General features: G+C 41.0%; 1 protein-coding gene across 3 annotated transcripts in view; it reads right to left on the bottom strand.

Annotated features, from left to right (window-relative positions):
* Positions 1-12,347, bottom strand: part of PLEKHM3 (pleckstrin homology domain containing M3) — a 156,743-nt gene that overhangs the window by 142,133 nt on the left and 2,263 nt on the right. The window contains exon 2 of one of the 3 annotated variants that reach the window (XM_081141783.1): positions 6,184-6,482. The exons of the other annotated variants lie outside the window; for them this stretch is intronic. The gene's annotated coding sequence lies outside the window, so the exon portion shown is untranslated. The remainder of the gene's footprint in view (positions 1-6,183; positions 6,483-12,347) is intronic. 3 annotated transcript variants of the gene reach the window in all.

Raw genomic sequence — 12,347 nt, 5'->3', positions numbered from 1 at the left:
TGTCCTTGCACACCACTTAACTTATTAATGTCCAGTGTTTCTCTCCTCCAACTAAAATGTAAGCTCCTCGAGGGTCGGAATTTATGTGCATTTTATTCACTGAAGTGTTGCAAGTGCACAGAAGAGCGTCCGACACACAAAAAGGCGCCCAGCAGACGCGTGCTGAATGAACGCATGGTCATTCCTCCACAGGACGTTCCCAGCCCTTCATGACCTCTCCACCTCTCCAGCTGGTAGTTCCTGACCAACCTGCACCCTGTGGTTTTACTCCTCCATGCTTTGGTTCGAGTTGGGAGCCTTCCAGATTGCCCAGGCTCTCCAAGCACCCTAGGCTCGCTGCACTGTACTCAAATAATAGACCACCTCTCTGGCTGCCACTCTACATTCTGAGCTACTTGACAGCAGGCACAATGCCCTCTTTACCCTCCTATAGACACTCTACTCCTTCATCCTCTTGGGCTACACCTGCCAACATTATTTGTTTTGGAATTTCATCTTTTCCATATTTGTCAGTATTTTATTATGCTATATTAGGATGGATAGCCCTCAGATTTGCTACAAGGGTCTGATGCCAATCTCTATGAGTAAACACCTCTTACTAGTTTGCCTCGTTTGGTTTTGAAATTAATTAATTAAAAATTAATAACAACAGCCCGGCCGGGCGTGGCTCAGCGGTTGAACATCGGCCTAGGATCCAGGCGATCGGGGTTCGATTCCTGGTCAGGGCACGTGCCCGGGTTGCAGGCTCGATCCCAAATCGGGAGCATGCAGAAGGCAGCCGATCAATGACTCTCTCATCATTGACGTTTCTCTCTCTCTCTCTCCCTCTCCCTTCTTCTCTCTGAAATCAATAAAAATATATTTAAAAAAAAATTAATAACAACATATTCAGACAAGGCAAAATGTGAAGAGTACCTCCCTCTGACAGAGGGAATTGAGTAAAACTAGTGTGGGAGCACAGTGTGCTGTGCCTCGGCACAAAACTGGAAATCAGGAGCTAATTAGGACTGTTCTATATCTGGCCCAACCAACCACACATGGGCTGGGTGGCCTCTGGCAAAACATTAACCTCTGGGTGCCTCACTCAGCTACCTGTATCCAATAAAGTTGCTAATATCAAATTGCTTCGCCTGTGGATCATTCACTAGGTAGCTGTCCCAGCGTGCCTTTAAAAAATATATGCTGATGTATAATTACGAACACACCACTGGACCTCACCCATTCGACAACCACGTGCTCCTGGTCTCTCCCTCCCTGGAAAGATTTGTCATCCCAACAAAGGCAAGTCAGCAACCAACTATTTATGATACACTAGTTTTCAGCCAAACTCAATGATCTCTAGATATTTTATCTTATTTTTGTATAGCATATCCTTTCTGTAAAAAGGGTCATTTCCTATATTTAACAGATTGAGAAGCTGGGTCCCTTGGTTAGAGTGGTAATCAAAGCTCAACACCAAGAATCCTATGCAAGGATGGAGGATCAGTGTATTGCTATTTTCTAACAAGGAAATTTGCTGTTTACATGCTCATTGGGCAAGGCTAATTAACAAGATGAATCCAGCAGTCCTCCCATACAGAGGCAGAAGCAGAGATGAGCAATAAGGCCAGACCAGCCCACACAGAGATGCCATGCTCTCCGAAGCTGTTTGGTAAAGGTACCGACTCCCCACCCCCTACCCCCAACTTGACTAAATGGCTTGTAATCAGAATTTAATGGGTGCTGAGAGGGTGTCTGGGACCACGTAATTTTAGAAGCAGCTGGACTATGGAGCAAAGTGCAATGCCAAGGACACCTAGGATAAGCTATTTCTGCCAGTCCTTTTCACATCGAGGGTGGCTGCTGGGATGGTCAGCACATGTGGCTCTCACATGTTCTCCACTTTGGTTAAGGCTGTGGCTCACTGAGAATTTTCTAAGACTTACATAATGCAACAGATCCACCACAAAAGGGTCTGACCCCAGTAACATGACACTTCTGGACTATGAGGCTACAAGAGGTTATGATTGTTCATGGTGCTTTTTGTCATAAAGGCAAAGTAAGCATGTTGGTGAAATACGGATAAGCCACAAGCAGCAGGTGAGGAAATAGTGCCAATGGAGACCTCATAAGACATGTTCAGGGGTCTTTCAGAGAAGGACAGCTAGAAACAGGTAGAATCCCATTTTCACAGGCCTAGAGGGAACATTAAATGGCTACACTGTATACAAATTTCAATAATTTTAGAAGCAGCTAGAATAGTTTTATAAGTTTATTGCCATGCAATACATAAGGAGTATAACATTTAAAAAAATAATTTGTATAGTGTTTTTTCCAGTTCTAAAAGTAATTAATACTCATAGAAACTCTGGAAAATACTGACAAATATGGAAAAGAAAAATCAGTCATGATCTCGTAACTCAGAGAGAGTAAATCAATAGGTGTGTTTTTGTCCAATATTTAATTGGAATCAGATTATATACACAGTTTGGGCACATGGTTTAAATGTACGTTCATAAAGCAAATACTGGTAAATACTAACCTTGAAAAAAAAAGAAATAAATGTCCCAGAGTGTGCTGTGCCACTTTCACCTTACAACCTGACACAGGGCCCCCCACTCGACTGGAGGTTTCTTCTCCAACTACCCCCGACCTCCTCCTTACACATCCACAGTCCTTCAAAGTCCTGACCCTCCTTGATGCAATTAATCTGCCCCCTTCAAACATTTCCTCCTGCGTTTCAGAGGCACCACACTCCCTCAGTTTCCCTCTCATTCTCAGTCTCTATCTTCCTCCTGTCCTTATAGGTCTCATCAATGGGGGCACTGCCTAAGCTCTCCTCTCTGACTAGAGCTACATGTGCTTCTTGGGTCAATTTATCCATACTTATGACTGTGATAATACCTCTATGTTCAAGCCTCCCAAATTTCCACCTTCAGTCTCAATCTCAGGCCGAGCTCTGTTCCTATGATCCCAACTATTGTACGACATTTCTACTTGGCGTATCTCATGGCAAATTAAGCTCAATTTGTCTAAAATCATACCCAGTTATCCATTCAATTAATAGTTGCTGAGGGCTCTCGATGGGCTGGACACAGTTCTAGGCCCTGGGAGATGGTAGCAAATAAAATCCTACAACGACACTTCCATTGACCACAACATCCACCTCTTTAACCTGGTGCTCTAGGCCCTTCGCAGTCTTGGCCTAGCTTGCCTGTACAACTTCCCACTTCTCTTCCATCAAATACACTCTTTTCCTCCAAATTGGAATGTGTTGCTCAAATGCCATGTTTTCTCAACTCCAAGACTTTGCTTACAGTTATCTCGGCGGTACCCTCTCCCCCCTCCACCTACTGAAATTCTATCCACTCTTCAAGCTCTAATGCTGCATCTTCCACAAGCATTCTTTGATCCCTGATCCTAAAACGGCCTGCTCTCTCTTTAAACATCCCCATAATGTCTTTGGTTCTGCCCCCAGAACATATAGCACATGCTGCCTGTTCTTTCTGAAATGATGATAACAATTACTGTATAATTTATCAAAAGCCTATTTTGTGCCAGTTACATTGCTTGGTACTTTATATCTCTAACTCTCACGATGTGCAACGTGGGTACTATTATCCCACTTTACAGATGAGGAAACTAAGGCTCAAAGATATATAACTTGTTGCCCAGCTGGCATGGCTCAGCAGTTGAGCATCAACCTATGATCCAGGAGATCTTGGTTCGATTCCCTGCCAGGGCACATGCCCAGGTTTCAGTCTCAATCCCCAGTCAGGGGAGTGCGGGAGGCAGCCGATCAATGACTCTTTCATCCCTGATGTTTCTCTTTCTCCCTTCTCTCTCTGAAATCAATAAAGACATTTAAAAAAAAACAAGAAAACAAAGATATATAACTTGTCTAAAGTCACACACCTACCCTACTGGACTTACATCAACTTGAGAAGTGATTCTACCCTATTTCATTTTTATAACCCCCAATGGGCCTAGAAGTATGGCCAGTACACAAGGGGTGCTCAGTAAACATTTGTTGAATGAAAACTGCATAAAGAGTGTTTGCGAAGCACTGATACCTGTAGATATAAATACCACTCTGGTTTTCTGGAAAAAGTATATGTGAATTCATTATTAGCTTATTGAAGTAAAATTTGGCATGCTTTCCAAAATATGTTGACTTGAGCTTTTAAATGTTTTCTTGGTAGAGAGAGCTTGTAAGCTATTGCAACCAGGTTTAAAAATAATATGGCAAAGATCAGGTAGCAAAAGACCTCATTCAGACCTTTTACAGAAACAAAAGTACCTATGCAGCAGTCAGGTATTATTTTGTGAACCACTCCAAATCAGTAGCTTAGCTGGTCTCATTTTCCAGTGACTTCAAGTTCAAGCTCTTTCCAATACCAGTAAGGAGATGTTCCTCTGAAATACTCCCAGGCAATCCATTTAAAGCATTTTTCAGTACATCTTTGTGCTTGTTTATTGTTTGCCACTTGCAAAATCATTGAGACATTTGATGCCCCAAAGATGTTTTCCCAGAAACCAAACTAAATATAAGCCTGGCACTTCAAATCTCAGATTGCTTTGTTATTGAAGGCAGTAATGTTATTATGCCCCTAGGTCAACCACGGATTGAAGAGCCAAGGCTTTTGATTGGGAAGCCCATTTCATAAAACCACCAGAGTTCCAATGTCCAGCTTTTAGAAACAAGACAGACGCAAACTTCAGTTATGTAAGTGTCCAAAAATGCCGACTCCATGTTTTCCACTTCCCTTTACCTCCATGGCAAGGAATAGTGATTTAAAAACAAACCAAAGAGCTATTCAAATTATCTTCATCCTAGGACTGAGATGAAGAAAGAGAAAATTTCCATCATAACAACTGCATGTTGCTGGAGTCAGCCTCCAACTGCAGCAGGGAGTAACTGACCAGTGTCCATGCAGGTGGCACCTAAGCAAAGCCAGCTGGCCTGGGCTAAACATGTGACAGACTGCAACAACAAAGATAATGACCCCCCCCCCAAGGAGGTACACTGAGACCCAGATATGCAAGACACCCCAAAAGAACTAAGGAAGTAGCTTTAGATTCAAAGATGTCATTAGCTAGTCATACTATTTAGAATCTTGAGCCTGAGTAATTGTGGCGATGCTTCCAAACCCAATACAGGATGGAATTTCATCCAATTTTCTCACATAACTCCTCAAATTCAGTTAACCTGAGCAAAAATCACTTGGCTTTACTGAGAATAACCATCTTCACATGCATGGCTAAGAGTATAGTTTATAAAGTGCTTGATAAACCTCTTGATAAATACATGTAGTCATCTCACCAGAGAGAGGTGAATAAAGTAGCAGGACTATTTTAAAGATTATGAAAGAGAAACCAAGATGACTCATCTATTGTCAGCTGAAGTCCCCATGGGGAAAAAAAAAGTTCCTGGAACCCCTGTCTAATTACTGATTCCAGTAAGCCACCCACGTTCAATTACCTTTTGAATCACTTTAAATTGCTCAGGGGCCCTGGTATTAGAAGGACCATAAACAAGGAGTAAGTTTGAATCTAACGGAGGAGCTACCCAGTTTTGAGTTTCTTCAGTGGGACAGAGGTATAGTGATGGGAAGAACACTTAACAGTGATTTCCGACCCAGAAAAGGGCTCATGTTCTAGCACTGCCTTCCAAGCTGAGTGACTTCAGGCAAGTCAGGCTGACTCAGCACTTCTGGGCCCTGCGTATCTGCAAAATGAAAATCTGCCAGTGCTTGCCCCCATCTATCTTAGAGAGCTATGAAGCACAAATGTGGATAATGTAAGCGAAAGTTCTTTGTAAAATCTACAGCAATTACTATTCCTATTACAAGCTAGCTGATTCCTAACCACACAATCATTTACACTCAATAAGCATTGACAAGGGGATGGGCCAAGTACCCAAACACTGTTAGATGCGAGGGACACAGAATGCAGCTCCTCCCCTCGAGGATCGAGTTAGCTAATGGGGAAACTCAAAACAATGTGTAAAAAGGTGCCTTAACAGAAGTAAACAAAATGTGTTATGGGAGAATAAATAAGGAATCATTACTAATCAAGTGACAATAAAGGGTCTTAAGTGACAGAACACAAGTAAGTGACATAATAATGTATATACATATAGATGAGTTCAGTTGAAAGAAACCAAAGGCAAAGGAAACAAACATACAAACCAACCAACTGTACCTGCTCTAGAAATGGTGCTTCCGTCATGAAGTTGTCAGTATAGTAACAGCTCCAGAGGCCCCGCCCAAGAGTGAGCTGAAGTGAACTAAGAGCCACATAGATAGGAGGCAAGAGTGCAGAGGGCTTCTTCCCAAACCATCCAAGGCTTTCTGACCCACAGCAACACCTGCTCAACGGAAGGCCTTTGCTGGGTGGCTTCGACGTTACAGGAAATGAATAATCGCCTCACTTCCTGTTGACTTTAATTCCTTAGGTCAACGCAGCTGATTAGCAGAAGGGAGACTACTCACCACTTTAACCTTCAAAACAACAACCAGCATATAGGTTAGCACATATTTACAAAACTGGTTCCTATAGGTATTTAGGGTGAATGTACATGAGAGGTAATTAAGTGACTTTTTCTTTCTCTACTATACTTGAACCTGCTAAAACACTCCTACAGTGTGTAACCATTCTGGAGTTGCATTCTGGAACTCTGATTGGCCTGTTTTTCTTTGTTTTAATCTGACATTAGAATGATAGGATATGATAGCTGGGACTCAAATAGCTGCCCAGCATCAGACACTACCTCTATACTAAGCCCTAAAAATGTCCTGCAAGGGACTCCTTCAATGTGGACAGACACGTTAAATGTGGAATGATGCACTTAATAAAATATTTTAAACAGTAAAGATAGTTCTTATAATTCCTAAGCCAAGGTCAAGATTGAAGAGTCATAGCTAATATTTACTGAGTACCTACTAAAGGGCAGTCATTGTGTTAAGCCCTTTATCTGCATTATATTGTTAAATCCTGACAACAACCCTATCAGAGAGCTACTATTATTATTACCACTTTACAGATAAGGAAATTGAGATTTAAGAAATGAAGTACCTTGTCCAAAGTAATACGGCCAGTGAGTGAGTGGAAAAATGACTCTAAAATGCACATACAGTCTTATGTGACAATTCATAGTAAATTAATTGCTTTGAGATAATGCAGCTAAAATTTTATACACAATGCTTTGAATTTTAGTGTCAAATACCAGCAGCTTTAACTAATATTTACTTTAAAATCTTGCTGTTTGTTAATCCCACAATTTAGAAAGTTAATTGCTAAATATCATCTTTATATCCAGGGAAATAGTTTATACTTAATTTGCTGAAAAATCACCTCTGTAATACTTGTGTGTCATTGTAAGTTCTCTGAGGGAATGGTGGATGAGAGGTCCCTGAACAAACAGAATAAAAGGCTGTTCTCTTAACTAAATAGCTAACCTCAATTCTCTTAGTGACCTTGGACACAATACTTGGAATGCCTGCAAGGATATAATAACTGTGACTTCAGTTAGGCCAAACAAGTGCTTTTGTAAATGTTTGCATAGTCCTAATTGCACAACCCTTTTACTAATGTTTCCCTAAGACATCATTTTTCATTTAAGCAATAAATACAAACACTTGTAAAAATGTTTGCTTTTTAAAAACCTGGAAATAAGTGTTTGTGTCAAGAGAATTAAAAGAAATAGTTTCAAATTAGATGTGACTACAGATAATTCAAACACATTTTAAGAATTAAGCATGTCCAAATAAACTGCCTCCTTCTCAAACCAACTTAACTTTTGGGAGAGTGGGTCGGTGGGGGGTCAAATATCAGTGTATAAACAAAATAACAAAGTTGACCCACAACTTTCAGTCTTATTTCTTAAATGTACTAAAAGACAATATGCCCAGGGTTTCATATGATCACACTACAGTGAAGATATAAATATCATATCTAACCTTTCAGTGAAGGGCAATTACTTTCGGATCAGAAGATCTGGAATTAGGACACCTGAGTTTGAACCTGCCTGCACTACTACCAGATGTAGAATACGGGGCAAGTCATTTGAACCTGAATTTCAGATGTAGGTCAAATAAGGATACCTGTCCTGCCTTCTTCACACGCTGTTTTGGAGTGTAAATCAAATGATATGATGTAGTGTTTTGTGAGCTCCAAAGCAGGGTACAGGGTGGCAAGAGGGGTTGTCTGGTCCCAGGGGAAGGGTGAACACATTCTTTCATGCCCTCCCATTATATAAACCACTGAACTGGTGGAGGCAGTGGAGAAGCAGGGAGCTCAGGGAGCTCTGAGAGAGGCTTTAACCTACGCCAGGGTTGCCCCTGCACTGTTCAAGGCAGCAGGAGTTGTTACGCACGGGCTTTTCTCGTGGTCCCGGAGTGAAGGGATCCCATGGTGCAAGATGCCGGATCATTCAAAAGGAAAGTCTCTTCTCAAAGAAGAAAAAACAAGTAGCACCCTCCCTTGTCCCCTGCATTCCCCTACAGCGAGGACACTTCTCCCTCCTCCCTTTTTCCTCCAAGCTTCTTGAAGTTTGTTCTTTATACCTTCTGACTCCACCTCTCACCGCCCACTCATTCTCCCCGAGAAACAACCTGGTTCTGCCTCAGCTGAATCTGCACAGGCAGAGGTTAACAATTTCCTTGTCGCTAAACCCAGGAGACCTTTCCCTCCCCATCTGACTGACCTCTCAGCAGTATCTGACCTACTGAACACCCACTCTTTGCATTGCTCTCGTGACCTCACTGACACAGTCTCTTTGGTATTTCTCCTTTATCTCTGGGCTCTCCTTTCAGCCCCTCTATGAGTTCCTTCCTCTGCCCATATCAAAACTGTAGCTATTCCTCCATTTCCCCCATAACCCTCTTAATAAGTTCCTCTTCTGCCTGAATGATCTCCATTCCCGTGGCTTCCGCGACAATCCACGTGATAGATGAGGAACAGACCGTTCTGAACATTAGACTCACATATGCAACTGCCTTTGGTTGTCCCCTAACTCCTAATATGCACAAAACTGAACTCCTCATCTCACCCTCAACCTGCCCCACCCCTGGCATTCTCCATACAGTGAAGGACAGCACCATCCACTCCAGAAAGATGAACATCACCCCTGACCCTTCCTTCCCTCACCCACCACAGTCACTCCAAATCAGCGGGTCATACTGATTCTGCCTCTACAAGACCTGCCAAATCTACCTATTTCTCTCCTTCGTTACTGCCTTACTTCAGACACCACCATCCAGTCTTCTGCCCACCAGTCTTGCCCTCCACTAATCCTCTCACCACGAGGCAGCCAGAGTGGGCTTTCTAAAATTAAAACCTGTTATCATCTGAATGAACCACACTCCTTAACATTGCCTGTGAGAGCTCGTGGCCACTTACTTTCCTGGGCTTATCTGTTTAATCTCCCTCTCCACAACCCATCCTGCAACACTCGGGCATACAGCTTGACTAATTTTAATTGTCTTCAGGTCTTTGCTTAGTTTTCACATCTTCCCTGACCTCCCACGTCCACTTTGGACGTCCCTCTTACGTGCTCCCCTAGCACCCTGATTTCCTCAATTATCACATTCTCATCCTGTGACAAAAGGCCTGGTTACTTGCCTGTCTCCCCCACTAGACTATAAGCTTCATGAAGGAAAAGTGTGCCTATCTTGTTTAAGATTGTATTCCCAGCTCCAAGTACAAGAGCTCTGTGCCATGGCACAAAACAAGTGCTCAAGTCTTACTTGTTTAGTCAATGAGTCAGTGAATCCCTAAGGCTGGAAGAGAAATTGTTCTGGATAAGTTAAAGTGCTAATAAAAATGGATCAATAATTTCCTAGAGCATAAAAACTGCTGGTCACATTTCTGATGTTTTCTAACCTACAATACATGATTTCCCTGTTCTGTGACTGAAAATCTACATTTATAATCACATCTACAGACCACAAGGTGAAGTAGATAGTTAGCAAATTTCCAGTTAGATAAATGGCCAAAAGTAAACCAGATAAGGCAGAACAGGGCAGCTTTAGTTTGTACTGAATTATAAATTGGTTACACTAATCAAGATAACCGAACAAATAAATCTCTACCACACTCATGTGGCATATAACAGGGGAATCCAATTTGAAACACATAGCTCAAATGAACAGTTAATGAGTATCTGAAAAACAAACAAAATGTTAATGAAAATAGCAAGCCTGACATCTCAATGCAATAGCCTCTGTATTTTGACTTTGATTTCTGCTCATAACTCATGTTGCCATCAAGATTAATTACACTCATGGACCAAATAAAGTTCTTACCTTATTGTCAGTATGAAAATAAATTATGTGGGCCTTTTATTGTCTGTCTGGTAATATCTACAGTAGCCAATGAAATAGAGCAAAGGTAATGCATGGAATCTACTATCGGGGGGGGGCATTCACTCAGTCCTCAGTCCTCTGAATTATTTAGTCTACACCAGAAGCACCAAACTAGCATATAGTTTGGCTATTTATGAACCAAATACAAAGTTGACTCTAAAAGAAAAAGCAATCCCTTGCTAGATATCCCTCCAAATAGTTTCTTTTAAGGGGTTAACTTTCCCCATGCAGAAAATCAGCATTTGGCCAGAAGCCAGTGGGGCAACAGATACTTTCTGTACTTCCAAAAGGTGTGAGAAGATTGGGTAAAGTGAAAATAGGAAAGGGAGCCAGTGGGAAAAATGACGAAGGAGTAGCTGTGGTCTGGTGCTCCTGGAAAGCGTCTAGATATGGAGTATCCTAAACAACCTGCCCAAGGTTTCTATTAAAATCAGGTGTTCTGGAGCTAGTAATTAAAGTAACACCCACCCACCTACCTGCTTCTTAACGTGTAAATGGAAGACGACTTCAAGTACTAGTCTACGCACCTGATTAAATTAGAACAGAGTATATCAAGTATCTGATAAAACAGCTTTGGATGTTTTTTAATGCAGATGTTACTGGTCTATGTCCAGCTTGGTTTCCTAATCATAAATGCAGGGGGGTTGGGGTTTTTTTGTTTTGCAAACGGTTACATACACATCACAGTTCTTTATTTTCCATTTGTATAGGTAACTGAGGTCCATAGCCCAAAGCTTAAAATCCATGAATCTATTAAAACACTAACACTTTTAATAAAAATTCAACCAGGTACCTTCTCTTCCTATATTTCAGCGATCCTTCTACCACAGAGCCTTCACTGATTACCCTATTGAGAAATAAGCTAGCCAACTTCAATTCCAACCTTTCCAATATTTATTATTTCCTATCTCATAGTTTTTCTTTAAAATAATCACTTTTTGCCACATATTTCAGTTACTTAATGGACTTTTATTCTCTCCATTAGACTGGACAATGTTTTAGATTCATTGTATTCCTCACAGCACAGACTTACCAGCTTTCAAAATAATGTTTATGCACTATTGTGATTATAAACAACTACTACAAGTTCATTGTTCGACATCTGAAAATACAGAAAAATATAAAAGAGAAAATAAACAATGCCTGTTCACCCTTCAAAGCTCTGCCACATTTTAGCCCCTTTTGGCCCCTTCCCTATATAGGTAGATCTTTCCGGTGTGTTTTTTTAAAAACATAATTTAGAGCATACTGTAGATACGGTTCTCTATCCCATCTGTTCCCCATTTAACAATAATTGGTTAACACCTTTCCATAGTTAAAATTCTTCATAAATACCCCTTTAAATGTCTGTAAAACTCCATATCTTTTGATGATACCATAATTTATTTCAACTGTTCCCCTGTTGTTGGGCATTTAGACTCTTGCCAATATCTGACTTTTCTAACCAAAACCATTTAAAACACTTGTGAACATTAATTTTTAAAATATTTCTCCTAAGTCTCTTTGGATAGATTGCTAGAAATGGAATTACTGGATCAAAGGGTAGGAACATTAGTGAGGTTTTTCATACACCAAGCCAACAAGCTTTTCAGAAAGGTTATAAACCCCTCACAGCATCTGAGAGTGTCTGCTCCACTGCACACTTACTAGTGTGGAGAGTTATCATTTTTAAAAATTTATGTAAATGTAAAATCTGGAAAAAATGTACCTTGCTATTGTTTCACTTTCATTTTTTCTGATTAATGGCAATAGAATGCATTTTCATACATCTATTGGCCATTTCATTTTCTCCTCTTTGGAAGGTCTGTTCCTATTTTTTGTCTATTTTTCTGCTGGAATCTGTAGTTTTCTACTGCTACCTAACACATTTCCACAAACTTAGCAGCTTACAACAACACCCATTTTGTATTTCATAATTCTGAAGGTCTAAGTCTAGGTAGGCATGGCTGCATTCTCTTCTCAGGGTCTCTTTCACAAGGCTGAAACCAACATGTTGGCCAG

The sequence above is a fragment of the Miniopterus schreibersii genome (genome assembly GCF_964146895.1).
Source record: "Miniopterus schreibersii genome assembly, chromosome: 7".
Taxonomy (NCBI): Eukaryota; Metazoa; Chordata; class Mammalia; order Chiroptera; family Miniopteridae; genus Miniopterus; species Miniopterus schreibersii.
The sequence above is the reverse complement of the archived record's forward strand: the minus strand, read 5'-3'. Positions and strand labels throughout refer to the sequence as shown.